This window comes from Dendropsophus ebraccatus, chromosome 9 (assembly GCF_027789765.1).
Source record: "Dendropsophus ebraccatus isolate aDenEbr1 chromosome 9, aDenEbr1.pat, whole genome shotgun sequence".
Classification (NCBI taxonomy): domain Eukaryota; kingdom Metazoa; phylum Chordata; class Amphibia; order Anura; family Hylidae; genus Dendropsophus; species Dendropsophus ebraccatus.
In genome coordinates this window covers 85,043,473-85,059,301 of record NC_091462.1, presented here as the reverse complement: position 1 = coordinate 85,059,301, position 15,829 = coordinate 85,043,473, and the positions used below count along the sequence as shown (strand labels likewise).

The 15,829-nt window shown below is 40.1% G+C and overlaps 1 protein-coding gene across 1 annotated transcript in view; it reads left to right on the top strand.

Annotated features, from left to right (window-relative positions):
- Positions 1–15,829, top strand: part of XYLT1 (xylosyltransferase 1) — a 236,074-nt gene that overhangs the window by 150,914 nt on the left and 69,331 nt on the right. The window lies entirely within an intron of this gene.

Genomic DNA, 15,829 nt, shown 5'->3' with positions numbered 1-15,829 from the left:
TACATCTTAGGTGGGGCCCTCATAAATGTCCCCCTAAATGCATTATATGGGAATAGCCTTCTAATAAGAAGTACGTTGATTAAAGGGAAGCAGATCGAACAATGATCTTGATAGATCATCCCTTGTGGCGACGCCTTTGCATTCACTTCTTAGTTTGTCATTTTCTCAACCAAAATAACTATATGCAAAGTCACCTGGTTTCTAAATGAGGATGTCTATACAGGAAAGGCAAAATATGTGGACAGGGCAGGAAGTGAACAATTGTGGTTGGCGTCTTGTTTTTTTCCATCCGTACGGCTTCATGTTATTGCGCAGAGTAAGAAAGGAAGGAGAAGTTTTCTTATAAAGCGAAAAATATAATGTTTCCAAATCACAAATCTGAGTAGACATGAGCGCTATTACTTCTCCTCCTAAAGATTATCTGAAGGGCTTCATTTTCTATGGAAATATTCCTTAGTTTACTTTACCGCCCTTGGATTCCCATTTTTTAATGCTGGGTTTTTCTAGTATATTATAAATGCTGTTTGTTTGTAGAAACTCCGACGTGTAACCTGTATTTTGTAAGTAATTTTGTTCCATTTTGTGAGACCTACTGATTTCTGCTGACACTATAATAGGAGATATCCAAGGACTCGGGACTTTCGGCTTAAATGAAATCACCGCACAGCTACACAGTGGTGCGGCTATTCCAGCGCAGTGTGGGCTCTGCTCGGCTATTTCTATGTTTATGTACAAAGTCTAGTAGGAAGCAATAGGGGATTCATAATGGGAGAGCAACTACACTGACCTACAAGGACATGAAGCTAGACAGGATGGAATAGGCCGGCTAATGTTATCCACAGGCTTGTAAGCTGAGGAGGAGACCAGGAGACCACTTTCTTCCACAGTGATATATATACATATATATATATATATATATATATATATATATATATATACATATACTGTATATATATAGTATATCCTATCTGGTGGTCTTCGTAACCCCAGAAGGCAGCAGAATAGAGGGGCTTTGTCACTATTTGTCCAGGCTCAGCAGCATATCAATCACTCATGATGCCCTGCTGGAGTCAACCCTGAAGTATAAAGCATGTTCATATTTGATTAACTGTGATAAATCATTTTATGTTTTCTTCTGGTGTTTTATAATTTATACTTTATGGAATAAGTGTATGCACAAATCGCTCTTATATTACATTATAATTCACCATTAAAGAAGCTGCAGAATCTTCTGTAAATAAAGCTCCATCTCTTAGGGTATATGCACATGGAGTAATTCTCACGAAAAACTCCGTCCCCGAGTTTTCCGCGAGAATTTCTCTGTGTGCATATACTCTAATAATTTAAAGTTTTACATTGCGATAATAAACTTTGTCTTTGAGTTTGTCACCATTTTTTACATTTCAAATTGTTGTCAGTACATGGGAGCATTCCTTTTACATCTACAGGCTGAAAGACCTACAGTAGTACTTTGCAAAGCTGAGGATTTGCTACTGTCCTTTCCAGTCTTGACAGTTGAATATCCATAAAATTTATATTTTTTTTTATATGAATAGATCGGCTTTGACAAGGGGATGCCGTGGTCCTTTTTTTGAACCGTGGCCTGGTTTCCGAGAACGGTGCTAGTTTATTCCCATGCACCAGCCCGGCATGAAGCACTGGAAGCAGGCCCACCAGCCTCCAGTGTGACAAAAACAGTTCCAATGATTCTAAAGGAGCAGCGTCACAGAGGTGTGGGGAGATCGTCATCGTCACCGTTCTCGGGAACCGGTCTATTCGCTGGTCTATTCATATTTAAGAAAAAACACAAAGGAAGTGCTACTGGTATCTTCACTTTAATTTGACAAGAAATCCAAACACTAAAGTTTCATGACTTTTAATTCTTTTAAATGCCTGCATGTATGCTTCAAAGGAAAACATATTTCGATGGCTGCTTAGGAAACCTGAAAGCTTCCCTAATGAATAACTACAATGGTTGACACCTTTAAAGACATTTTGTCTAGGTTGGAAAGCACCTTACTGGCTAGTAGGCGCCATAGTGACTAGCTTATCAATAGAATCCCAGTGCTTGGGTTGCTCATCAGACCACTACCCTTACGGAAACCACTCTTTAGACTCAATAAGCCAACTTTTGAACTGTATTAGCATATAGAAAACCACCTTTCTCCCATCAAGAACCACAGCTAGCTATTCTATGCCGTGTCTTAAAGTTGAAGTCCAGCGATTTTTAAAATTTGGCAGCCTGCAGGAACTTGATTACAAATATGAACTCACTTCTCCCCGTGCCCTCAGTGAGCGGCAAGACTAGCCTCGTGACCTCCACCGGGTTCCAGAATCTTTGGTGCTGACATGTCCTGACTGGAGCCGGCTTCTGCTCCAGTCACTAATTGGCTAACCAACCAGTCTATCAGATGGGGCATGCCTTTTCTCCATCGTCATCACAACATGGGGGAAATTTCCTCCAGTGGTGGTCCCAAGGCCGATCCCGACGCTCACCACTGGCACAGGGAAAGGTAATTTCCCACTCCTGAACAAATTCTCCCCTGCCTACATGGCATAGTATAGATGTGTCGTTAGTGTTTTTCCCAAGCTTACAAGCGGACTTCTCCTTTATAACCTTTCTACAGTCTTGGACTTTGCATCGTCCACCTGGGACCTTGAAGTCTCCGGTTTGTACATAGAGGTCATATAATAACCAATAAGAGTGTGCAATAACTCCTATATTATCCCACTCTAAGGCACAGTTCACATCTTTGTCGGTCGAAGGTTCCATCAGCCGACTTTGCAGATTTCATTGGAAATTTTTGACAAAACAAGACAGCGTTCAGTACAATTTTTTCCAGTACAATTTAAGATACCATTACAAAAACCCAATGGACTGTATTTAAGTTAGTTGGGTCCACTGGGCACCAATGGTGTTCGGCATGCAATGGATTACTTTCCTCCTATGTTGCAAAAGAAAAACTGAAATAGTTAGCAGTGGTGTCTAAACCATGACTAAACAACTGTATTAGAGCTCTGAATAGAACTGTCAAGGTAAGATCTAACCTTACAAGTCGCCTTTATGTGGAGTTATAAATTTTGCATTAGCAACAGGAGAGATTATACCACAAACACTATGGGAACAATTGAGACTGCTTAAAAGATGGTTTCACAAACAGTGTCTTTAGCAAAAATTGTGTAGTTTTTCATATTTTTTTTTATCCTAAGCCAGAAGTGGATTATGGAGGAATGGGATGGATCCAATCCTGGCTTTGGTTCAAACAACTGCATTAAGTACAGGTGCGGCATTTCAAAATAAATAACTAAAACCTAAGTTCTATCGAATGGATTGATACTGAAGATACAAGGTTAATGTTTTCTGCCATGTTGGATTTCCCTTGCTGAAGGCATGTGTTACAGTGACTAAAGCTTACACCACAGGCAGTGGCGATAACATTGTGTACTGAGCAATCTGTGCTTGTTGTGGGCTGTATAGAAAGCTGAGGCACAGCTTGACACTCTTCACTGTAGTAACTGTCTTAAGGTGTTGCCTAGAGCGCTTCTAATACTCAAAGCTGTCCCAATGGACTGGCTGTGTTGTGCTGGTGACATCATAAGACTATGTAGCTCTACTTAAAAGATCAATGCATTTTTTTATATACTTTAATAAGACAAAATATAAAATGTGATATCCTAGTCGGAAATGTTTAGGAAATAATGTTTTGGATATTTCCATATTCCAGTTTTGTTATTTTAATAGGGTGGTCTTATCATATTATTTTTACAAGGGTGGTCTTAGCATTTTATTTTTACAAGGGTGGTCTTACCATATTATTTTTACAAGGGTGGTCTTACCATATTATTTTAAAAGGTTGGTCTTACCATAATATTTTACAAGAGTGGTTTTATCATATAATTTTACAAGGGTGGTCTTACCATATAATTTTACAAGGGTGGTCTTACCATATAATTTTACAAGGGTGGTCTTACCATATAATTTTACAAGGGTGATCTTAGCATATTTTATTTCCCCAGTCCTGTGCTCTCCAATGAAACAGTTTGAGAAGCACGGCGTTAAAGTGTACCTGTTGTTATAACAGTCAAAATTTAAATCAACAGTAGATGTGATATAAAGCAAGTTTGCAATATACATTCATTTTTTTTGTTGTTGTTGTTATCTTGCTGTAAAACAAATCCAGGTCTAGTCTCCTGAAGACAGGTTTTTAGTCTTGTGGTGGTTGAAAAAAAGAGACTAAACATATGACGTCCTGGCCAGTACAGAGTGCTCAATGTGTCCATCAATCAAATGGCTGCCTTCTCTGTGAGCGCAGATGGTCTGGGACACGCTGGACTTCCTGTGTTTAGACATTTAAAAAAAAAAAAAGAAGTCTAAACTCAAGAAGTGCCATGTTTTCCATGATAAGTAAAAAAATAAAAATAAAAAATAAAATAATGAATAGCTATTGCAAACTGGCTTTATATCACATCTACTGTTGATTTAGATTTTAAAAGTAATAACGACATTGACACTGAGTCTATTACAAAGCTTGACCAGTATGCAAGAATGGCCACATGAATAATCACTGGAACATTTGTGTGGCCCTTTGCTCACATCATTCATGTCTGCACATCCCCAATAACCAAGCAAGTCAGAATGCTATCTAATAGATTACTAGCTCTGTTACACAGGGGGATATCGGCCTGTTGGGATGACAATCAGTCTGTGTAATAAGGCCCTTAGTGTATAAGGGTTGAGCTGTAATGTTAGAAAAAGCAGTTTGAACCTCTCCCCCCTGTCTTCATGGTTCTCCAATGGCGAGGCGAGGGGAGGGTTTGAGGGAGATGAGGCACCAAAATAGGACAACACAGAGTTAATTTACAGCTACATCTCCAGGATATCTCCTCTGAAGTCAGCACTGACCTCTCTGACCTCTGAATACCGGCTTTCACACAGTTCCCACTGTGTAATCCTTTGCTCTCTGTTGGCAAATAATATCCCTCCTCCCCCCTCCCCTCTCCATAGGTTACACAGGGCCCGACTGATGTAAATAAGTCGAGATTTCCTGATAATGAGCAATAAAGGAGGGGGGGGGGGGGCTGGGGAAAGTCTTTTTTGGAATGCAGATAATGGCATATTTGCCTAATAAACCCAATAACAACGTTTCTTAAAATCACCTCTACTATTGATTTCGGCAAAATAATAATGATAATAATAATAATAATAATAATAAGACACTTTAAAGGACAATTCCCACGAAAAAAATTTTAAGCTTATTTAACACACATTACAAAGTTATATAACTTTGTAATTGTGGTTAAATACCCGGTCTGGCCCCCTTCCCCCACCTTCGGAAGTAGTTGGCCTTTGCTAAAGTTATAAATCATCATAGAATATTGGTTAGAAGAGGAGAGATAAGGGACGGAGACTTTTGATGGATTTCAGTTTAAACAACACATAGCGTCCTGCACTATATGGCTGCAGAAGGGAAGGTGAGCATAATTATTAATAAAGACCTAAGGAAAAAATCTTTTTAAAACTATAGCAAACAATTGCATTCAATGTTGCCCATAGCCTTTAAGATGCAGATATGCCCGATAAGCTTTCTATTTAATTAAACAGCGAGTCAGTGCCATGAAGAGCGTCGGTAATCCCGCACTAGTGTTACACGCTGGTGATTACCATTGCATTGACACACATTCAGCCCGCCTGAACAGATCCACATATAATCTCTCCCAGCTGTTCTACATGAGATGCTCTGCTCTTAAATCTGTAATACTAATTCTCATCACATGTTAATGTCTAATTAATGAAACATGAAAACACAAGTAACAGGTAACAATAGGTAGATTTACACGGGTGAGCGATTCCATTGTCTGGCGATACCTGGCTCTTCGCATTGGATCTGCTGCCTGAAATGGAGCAGAAAAACAGTCGAAAGTAGGTCAACAACTATTTTTAAACCCTATAACATAACAATGTGTTTGTGTTTCAGCTGTTCACATAAGTCTTGGCATTGTGGCATTGTGTTAGGGATGTTCAGCTACCGTATATATCTCCAGCACATCAGTCAGCACATTTGTGGAAGACACGGGCGCTGCTCTCGCTGCTCTCTGTATAGGAATGACTCATTCAGTCTTGTGAAATGGATTGTACCGGGTTAACAAAACATTGCAGAAATAGTTAATAGCAAGGGGTTTTCCAGGTCTATAACATTGATGGCCTATCCACAGCATCTGATTGTCAGGAGCCGACACCCAGCACTCTTGCTGATCAGCTGTACTACGGAGCAACTGTACAAGCAGCTATACACAGTAAGTGATGTCTATGGATGCTGGTGCAGCATCTTCTCTGAACAACTGACTTACAGGTTGTCAGGTGTCGGATTAGACATCAGTGTTGTAAACCCAGACAATCCCTTTAATGGTAGCTACCGAGATGGTGTACAGCAGTGATAGAGTAAGTGATTAAATCTGTATTGTTTTAGGCTATGTTCACACTACGTTTTCACCGCAAAACTACGGCCGTTGTTTTGAGGATGGTATGATATAGCAATTCGTACGAACTACGGTCGTACAATGCTCACAGCGTATAAGACTACGGCTGTAGTTCGTACGGACCCGTGAAAAATGAACATGACATTTGTTTGCGGCCGGTAATGTTACAACTACGGCCGTGAATTTCAATGCGGCCGCACACTTAAAATTTACTTCGGCCAAATTCAACATGATTTTAATGTAAAAAATTTACTGAGTGGTTTATTCGGCTAGTCGCAGTATTTCAATTAAATGACATGTTTCATCCCGTTTATAAACATGCTAGGAATCAAAATTAAACAACCGTAGTTTCACAACTAGCCCGTACGTTCATAATTCTACGGCCGTTGTTTTGGCCTCAAAATAACGGCCGTTGAAAATAATGGCCGTTATTTTAGGTAGTGTGAACATAGCCTTAGGGTAAAGGGTCTGGGGACAGTACCGAACTCTGTAAGTGGCTGTATGTGCCAGGAATAGCCAGGATTGGGCAATGTTGGAATGGCATTGGATTGGATATTTGAGTATTGGTTATTTATTACTATTGGTTATTCTTTACTATTACTATTAGACATGACTGATTATGTTTTTAGTTAATAGCCCATAGCCCATAATCTGGTGCGTCCCAGCCAGACATCCAGATGTTACCTGGAGCCTGATCATAGTCAGCAGCATTAGGATCTGTCAAATTTACAGATTGTAATCTGCTTGTAAGACGCTTACTGTGGGGTAAACAAAGCATCCAAGAAAACTTGGCCAGAACATAGAGCTGGACAAGAATTATGGCCCCTCACGCTGAGCTTTAAGGAAAGGAGGGGGGAAGGAATTTTTGGCTATTTCTAATGTTATTTTTTTTTTTTACTGATTGGCCGGCAGACAATGCAACAACACGATTAAAAAGGATTCATAATAGGAAAATGCTACAAAAAAAAAAGGTATAATAAAATCATAAAAAACAAAGATGCCCCAGCAAAAATTATTGTTTTACAGCAACTTCTTTTCCTACATGTTAAACAGATACAAATAAGCCTCTAATTAAGGAGGTGACTTTTCCACCCCCTTTGGAAACTGATAGCGAAAGAAGCACATTAACCAACTAAACAAGCTGTCTGGGGAGCAGGCGTGCTGACTCTAGGGGCAAATGAAGATTTAATTCCTACAATCAGCGCTGGGATCAGCTGAACGCCACATGCTTTGCATTTTACAGTAAAGGAAAAAAAATATGTTACGCAGAATGAAAAAGGAAAACAGAGCAATAATATTCCATTCATTTAGTTAACAAGGTACACGATAAAGAAGAACCTAAGGGGCTCTTTTGTACCATACCAATCATATGCTATAACCTAAGAAAAGAAAAGAAAAAAACTTGCGTTAGCTTTAGTGAATACTTTATAGCAGCTTTACATTGTGGCTGCCAATGGGATCAGTGATCCCTACGGAGAAGCAGCAAAATGAACCTGACTGCTCTTCCAGCACTTTTGCTTAGGGAATGTCCTCACCATCGTACGTTCGAAGTGTACGTTGGCAGCTAAAATGAGATACTGAGGTGGAAATGCCCAAATGTAATCATTAGTTGCCTACATTCAAGTCATTTAAGTGTGTGCCACCACTGCCAATACACTACGGTATACTTTGGCGCCAGCATGCAAATAAGTTAGTGACAGCTGTTTCGCGCTTGAACTCGCTTCTTCAGACTTATGCAAGCAACATGGAATCCTTATATTTTTTCATATAAAATCAAACCTATATTAAAGGGCAGTATACACCTATCATTTTCTATGGTTGATGGATTATGGCTGTTTATGAGGGCTTCAAAATATTTTTCATTAGACACTAAAGGGATCCAGTTCGGATCTCATCTATGTCTGATCCACTTGGGGTCAAAAAGTATTTTTTTTTTACATTTGAGACAAATTAGATCATGTTTTCTCAGCTCTTTTGCCTTCACCTGGATTAATAGGAGACAAGAAAGTTCTGAGATTTGTTAGGTACCTGTGTTTATTTTCTTAACTGCGTAGAAAAACTTAGTAGACTATCTAGCAAAAAATGGAAACCAGAAAGACTAAAGAGTATTTTATACCACTTGACGGCATTGTCCATCACAAAGAAATCTTTGAAATCAATGGAGACGTTCTGTGCTATGTCAAAGGTATCAAGTCATTCATCATTCTGATGTGGACCCCCTGTGGGCCCATTCACTTTAATAGACCAAATGCCATTTACTAGTGTCTACATTTCGCCTTCCCAAGTGTATGGCAGGCATTCTTTTAAAATAAAAGACTATGTTGGGGAAACAGGCCTAACACTGTTACCAGATTATGCAGTGCAGAAAGTATTGTGAACAGGGCCTATGATGGAAGCATACAATACCATGAGCTTATTCTTACAGCAGTTTTACAGTTTATGGCCTCATACATGCAGAGGACTACATATCTACCTATCCATAATATGGCACCAATATCCTGCTATGTGTCTAACCTCTGCCTCCAAGTGACTCCCAATTTTATACAGTACATAGCATGCCCCTAGTGCCTCAATGGGCCACATGAAGTGCCTATGGGTACACACTATGGGGGAGATTTATCAAATTGGTTTAATATAGAATTGTCTTAGTTGCCCCTAGCAACCAATAAGATTCCACTTTTCATTTCCTTTCAGACTCTTTGAAAAATGAAAGGTGGAATCTGGTTGCTAGGGGCAACTAAGACAATTCTACTTTACACCAGTTTGATAAATCTCCCCCTATTCCTGTATTTTTATATTCATAGATTATATTAATGAAAAGAAATAGGATAAAAATGTGGATTTTATTTTTTGGATTTCTGCAGCCCATTCCTACTTAATGCAACCCTCCTTTGCCGTGCTAATCTGCAGATAAGCTGTGGGAAACCATACATAAAAGGGCTAATCTTCACATCCTTTGATATATGATAACCTGTTTGATATTACTGGAATAATTGAATTTAGGAGTTATCTTAGCATTGTAATTTATATTAATTGCTTATCATACAGCAAATGCTGGAGAGCGGCACATCCTGACTTTAATGCATCGCATTTACACGCTCATGAACTGTCATGGCAACGGGCTGCACATCTTTTATAATTAGGTGACATGGTAAAGGAAAAATTAGGTTTCTGCATGACAGCTACCTGCTTGATGGTCCATTTAAGTCTTAGCATGACATGAATTTTAAACAGGTACGTTTTAGGAGGCAGCTTCCCAGGAAAGGAGGCAATGGCTGAGCAAATCTGAAGGTCTAAAAGTTTAAGGGGGTCTCTGGTTTATAGAGGCTATTTTCAAATGGACCCTAAGTTGAAGTCCCTATCTGTGCCCCCTCTCCTCTTTCCCCTACAACTGTAACAATGGAGAGTAGAGAGGAAAGGAGGCAGAGCTCGCAACCGCACACTCAAGCCAGCCTTACCTCCCTTTCTTTCCCGCCGGCCTCCGTAGCCAGGACACCGGAAGCCTGAGACTGGGGTCCCATCTTTGCACATTTGACGCAAACAGCTAGTCATTTATTGTATATAAACATAAATGTGTTTCATGTTGCAAACTCAACAGTCAGTTTAGCACAGACTTGTGGATCCAACCCAAAAGAGAAAAACAAAAAATACAAGACCTAATAGCGTACAGCTACACAATGATGTATATGATGGTACATTACAGCAGCATTGTGTATCACTGGTTTGCATGGTAATCATGGGGTCCAATTATATCTCTTGCAAGATCACCATAAAAATTATATATTCCCATCATGTTTGTATGGGTTCCCTCCTACATTCAGAATCCCTTATAAGTTTATCTGGTAGAGAGCTGCGGTGTTATCACCACAAACAGACGGTCCCGGTGGAGAAGGCCCCACTTTTAGCTCCTTCAATGTAAAATGTAGCTGTCCAAAATTGGAGCGGCACCTTAACGATCAGTAAATTGCCTAGTATATTAGTTTGAGCATTTTTCTAAAATAGTTTCCATTATAAAAATAGATGACAGCACATTTACGAAAGACCAGACACGCTGGTGAGTCAGTGGGATAAGATTCAGGCTCCTCACCTGGTTCTCTTCCTTTCCGTTCTGTGTAAAGTCGGTAGAATAGACTATTCTGCAAAATAGTTTTTGGTATGATGAGCTGAACTTGCTGACACCAATGACTCCGGTCTAGTATGTTTTTTATCTCACAAAGCAAACCTTGGCATTTATCTGTGGATCTGTGTCACTGTTTCTTGAGAAAGCTGCTGATGGAGGTGCTCGATGCTGAGAGAGAATGAAGGTTACAAAAACGGATTTCAAATGATGGCCAAGCATTTCTATAAATATATATGGTCATGTTTTCTGAGTTAAGCCGAAAGCGCTGTTATTTCCAGTGCCAAGAGAGGGCGGCCCTTTACCCTACGCAATATATAGTGCTGTGAATGTGACCATTGATGAAGCACTATCTTTGTCTAGTATGAACAGTGCTATTGACATATTGACGTGTAGGCACTCCGTTAGGCCCTATGTGAAGCCTCTAGGGGATTGTGACTGGGTAATACAGTACAGACCACATCTGTGGAAATACAAGGACTATAGTAGGGGACCTATAATACAACATTTATATAAAGCTCTGAAGGAATGATCCAAAATTAGATAAAGAATAGCTATTTTTGTGCAAAAATAGATCCACCATGTCTTCAGATTGTGTTTGTGGTATGCAATACCACACCCAAACTGAGAACCAAAGAGGTGCTGTTTCTGGAAGAAAAAAAAAGTAGATGTGTTTTTCTAAGTCCTTTAAACTGGCCAAAGACTATCTCTCCTATTTCTTCATACATATTCATGACAACTCTGGCATCAGCTTATCACACTACCTAACATTCTCGATCCTTCTTTATCCTGACGTCACCATACACATTAGATAGCTGACCAATCCCAATGGAATAGGTGGGTTCACGCTACACATATAAACTGTTTATGATCAATTTTACTCAACAAAGTCAATAAATGTATATGTTAACTTATTGGGAGCCTAACTGTAGACACGACATGTGTAAGCGAGTAAGAAGGAAAGGGAAAGAATGGGAATTTTCAGTAGCCTGTATAACATTGTAGATTACATTGTGCCTTCATCTTTATGCCCAGGCTACATAATAATATGGACACTCGTGGTACTCCTCCCCACTAATGATCCTCTAGACTGGGCACATACACCACGATTGGATTGAGGAAGGTCCGCCGTAGACCGAAATGTTGCCTCTTTTTAACATTGGCTGGCTATATAATGTTTCTTAATCTTGTGTCTGGATAGAATACTGCTTATACTCTAGGCATGCTCTATGATCTTTGCATAGAGGGGGAGACTGAGCTCCTGTTTTACATATACCTTGATGTCACATTTGACATGTCACTGTACTCCTAACTGTGATGATAAGGAGTGCTGAAAATTTTATTTATCATTCCCTGCATAGATTTTGTGCAAACTTTTTGTATACTTTTGCCACTCTGCACCAACACAGTGAATGATAAATTGCTCAAAAAAGAAAAAGAAAAAAGGTCATTTCCGATGACACGTTCCTTTTAAAGTAATATTTGCAGATAGAGTTTACTATGTCAATGAGATGGGACACATCAATGTACTGCTACTCAGAGATAAGGAGATCCCTTATGTATGCCAAAACTAGAGCACAGTGTCTCCTGTATCTCAGTAATTGGCTAGGTTCCGAAAATCCAGCCTTGTACAATAGTGGCTGAATTACTTATAAGGTGTGAACCTACCAGATAAGGAGTTGAGAGAGAGAAAACAATCAGGCTATCAGAAATGGAAAGGGAAGAAGCAAACCAGTGTCTGTCTGTCTGTCTATCTATCTGTCTATCTATCTATCCATCTCCTATTTATTATCTATCTATCAATCTATCTTGCCTCAAGACGAAAAAGAAAATACTGACCTTATGTAGCCAAAAAAATAATCTTTTTTTAAATACAATATTAAAAACAATACTTTAAAAGAGAGAAAAACCCAACATTAAAGAACAGTGGCTATCCCGGAGGAGGTATTATATTATATTATACTGTTATTGCACATGCCGTGTCCCCGACCAACTAAACACACCATACCCATAGGCAAATAGTTAAAGTGCTAGTGCATAATTATAAACAATCTAAATTCATCTAGTCATACATTCTATTGCCAAATAGCCCATAAGTATTTCTGACCCCAATGGTCTTGGAGACACAGCATAGATACCTGTCAAATAGTTTGCCACCACCCCGACGCGCATTTTGTAGTCTTCGTCCGGGGGTCAAGACTACGTCTATCTATCTATCTATCTATCTATCTATCTATCTATCTATCTATCTATCTATCATAAAAACATAGAAGATTGTCGGCAGAAAAAGACCACTGGGTCCATCTAGTCTGCCCTTTTAGTATTTTCTTTCTTATTATCTTAGGATAGATATATGTCTATCTCAGGCGTGTTTAAATTCTGTTATTGTAGATTTACCAACCACCTCTGCTGGAAGTTTGTGAATATAAAGTTTGTGAATATAAATGCCCGGCTTCCCTGTCGGCTCTTTCCCTATGCGGCTCTCTTCCCCCGGCTTCCCACTGGGGCTTTCTCCCCCCCACGTCTCTCTCTCCCCCTGGCACCCCGCCTGGACACACTCACCAACGTCCTGTAGGACCAGGAGACCAGGAGCATGTGGCAGGACATCGGGACTTGCGGTGAGACATGCGGATGAACGTGGGGGCCATGGAACAGTGTGCATGCGGCACCGGCTGTCAGGGTCTATGAGGGGATTAGGTGAGTGGGGGTGCTGGGTCGGGTGGGTGGTTAGTGGCCTTACTTTTGGGGGGTGCTTTCCTTTCAGAGGGTGTCCTAGTTTAGGGTGGCAGTGCCTTATTTTCCAAGGGGAGGGGAGGGGGGCGTGCCTTATTTTAAGCTAGTTGTTAGGCTAGCTAGGGTGTCTTTTTTTAGGAGGATGTCTTATTTTCGGGAAAACATGGTGTCTATCTATCTATCTATCTATCTATCTCCTATCTATTACCTATCTATCTATCTATCTATCTATCTATCTATCTATCTATCTATCTATCTAATTATCTATCTCCTATTTGTCTACCTTCTATCCCCCCATGTCCCAGTTTATATTACTACATATTATTATAAATTAAAATGCACTCGGAGTATCTCGATGATTCACTATGCGGGGACATACACAGTAACATGGACAAGCAGTTTGTAAGCACATTAAAGAGCAATGAAGTGGGTTGATGTTTAGTCTGAGGAATAAATGAAGCAAGATGTGAAGATTCAGCAAATTAGAAAAAAAGGAACTTCTAATGAGTGTTTGTCCTTCTTGAGACTCTCCCGGGGCTTATTAATACATATTGGTCTGGCATTTTGTCTGGGTTTCCTCTTCTCATTATTGGCTTAAGGCACTTTGTTATTTCAAGGGGTATCCGTATACTATTCTACAGAAATGAGCACAACTCCAAACAATAATGAGATTTGCTAATCTGTAAACTTAGTTAAAGGGGTTGTCCGGCGATAAAAAATTATTCACAGAATAACACACATTACAAAGTTATACAACTTTGTAATGTATGTTATGTCTGTGAATGGCCCCCTTCCCCGTGTCCCACCACCCCCACCCGTGTACCCGGAAGTGTGGTGCGCTATACATTACCTGTCGCGTGCCGACCACGGTCTCCGATCGTCAGCAGTGACGTCTTCTTCGGGAGCTTGGCGGATCATCAGCCGCTCAGCCGCGATTGGCTGAGCACAGTTAGGCTCAGCCAATCGCGGCTGAGCTTCGGATGACGCTGCAGAGGGTGGCCGGCACTCGGGAAGATCCGCCAAGCTCCCGAAGAAGACGTCACTGCTGACGATCGGAGACCGTGGACGACACGATATGCGGTGAGTATAATGCACCACACTTCCGGGTCTAGCGTGGGTGGGGGGAAACACGGGGAAGGGGGCCATTCACAGACATAACATACATTACAAAGTTGTATAACTTTGTAATGTGTGTTATTCTGTGAATAATTTTTTATCGCCGGACAACCCCTTTAAACCCAATATCTCCAAAGTGTGTCAGTCACGTACGGGCAGTGAGCGTGACTGTTCTGTATATGTCTCCATGTACTAGACTCATGCTTGCATTAAGTTTCTGAAAAAGACCCCTAGAAATTATACCAAATTGCGTATGAGCAAATGTTAAGTGTATAGTATATAATATAGGTCCTAAGAAGATTATAAGGGTGTAATGGGTGCAGGTTCTAGCCTCTATATACTCAGGAATCACTGCAGCACTCCAGCATACAAGGTGAAATAAAATGGTGATGTTTATTCCTTAAGCCAAAGTATGCGACATTTCATCTCCATCACTTTCTTAAGGACGACTATATACTCTATGGGGGAGATTTATCAAAGGGTGTAAAATTTAGACTGGTGCAAACTGCCCATAGCAACCAATCACAGCTCAGCTTCCAGCTCTGGTGAAAGGAAAGAGGAGCTGTGATTGTTTGCTGTGGCCAGTTTGCACCAGTCTAAATTTTACACTCTTTAACAAATCTCCCCCTATCTTTATTACATTACTGGCCCTCTTAGTTAAACCTTGTAAAATCAGTTAAAGCATTACTGTAATTTCCAGTAACTCTTGACATGTCCTCAGACATATCAAAAATTACTGATCGCACCAGGTTTTACTCATGAGACCCCCTGCAATCCTAAGATACAACCAGGGTGAGTTTGCGCTAGTGACTGTAGTGTAGTGAACAAGTTGGATTTGACCGCTGGAGCTCATCTAGGCATTATTTTTTCATTTGTGACTGTACATGGATTGTTACACATTATTTATTTGATTTAAATATTGCTGTCTATTTGGTTATGTTATCTGTTATACGGTACAATTTATTATTGTGGCACTGTTATGTATTGGTTCTCCCCTTCCACTTTTCTTATTTTTAATTTTTTGCCTAGATACACATTGGCTCTGGTCATGGTTGCATTATTTTGTGCATACAGCCCCCTGTAGGGTATAGACCCACTGTTATTTGCGTATGTGGGTCAACCCTAAATCTTATTGTGTTCCTTATGGGAACTTTTTAGATGTTTTTAATCGTGTGTCTGGTGTTTTTTGATTCATAATTTAATAAAATTGAGATTTTTTTTTTATACCTGACCTTTGTGGTGTGCACTCCGATATTGTGTCTATCCTGTTCTTTTGGGTTAAGAACAAGTTGGATTTAACATCAAGAGAGTGAAGAGTAGAGCAATTACCCCTGCTGTATCTTGGGATTGCAGCGGGTCTCAGGAGTGAGACCTGGTGCGATTAGA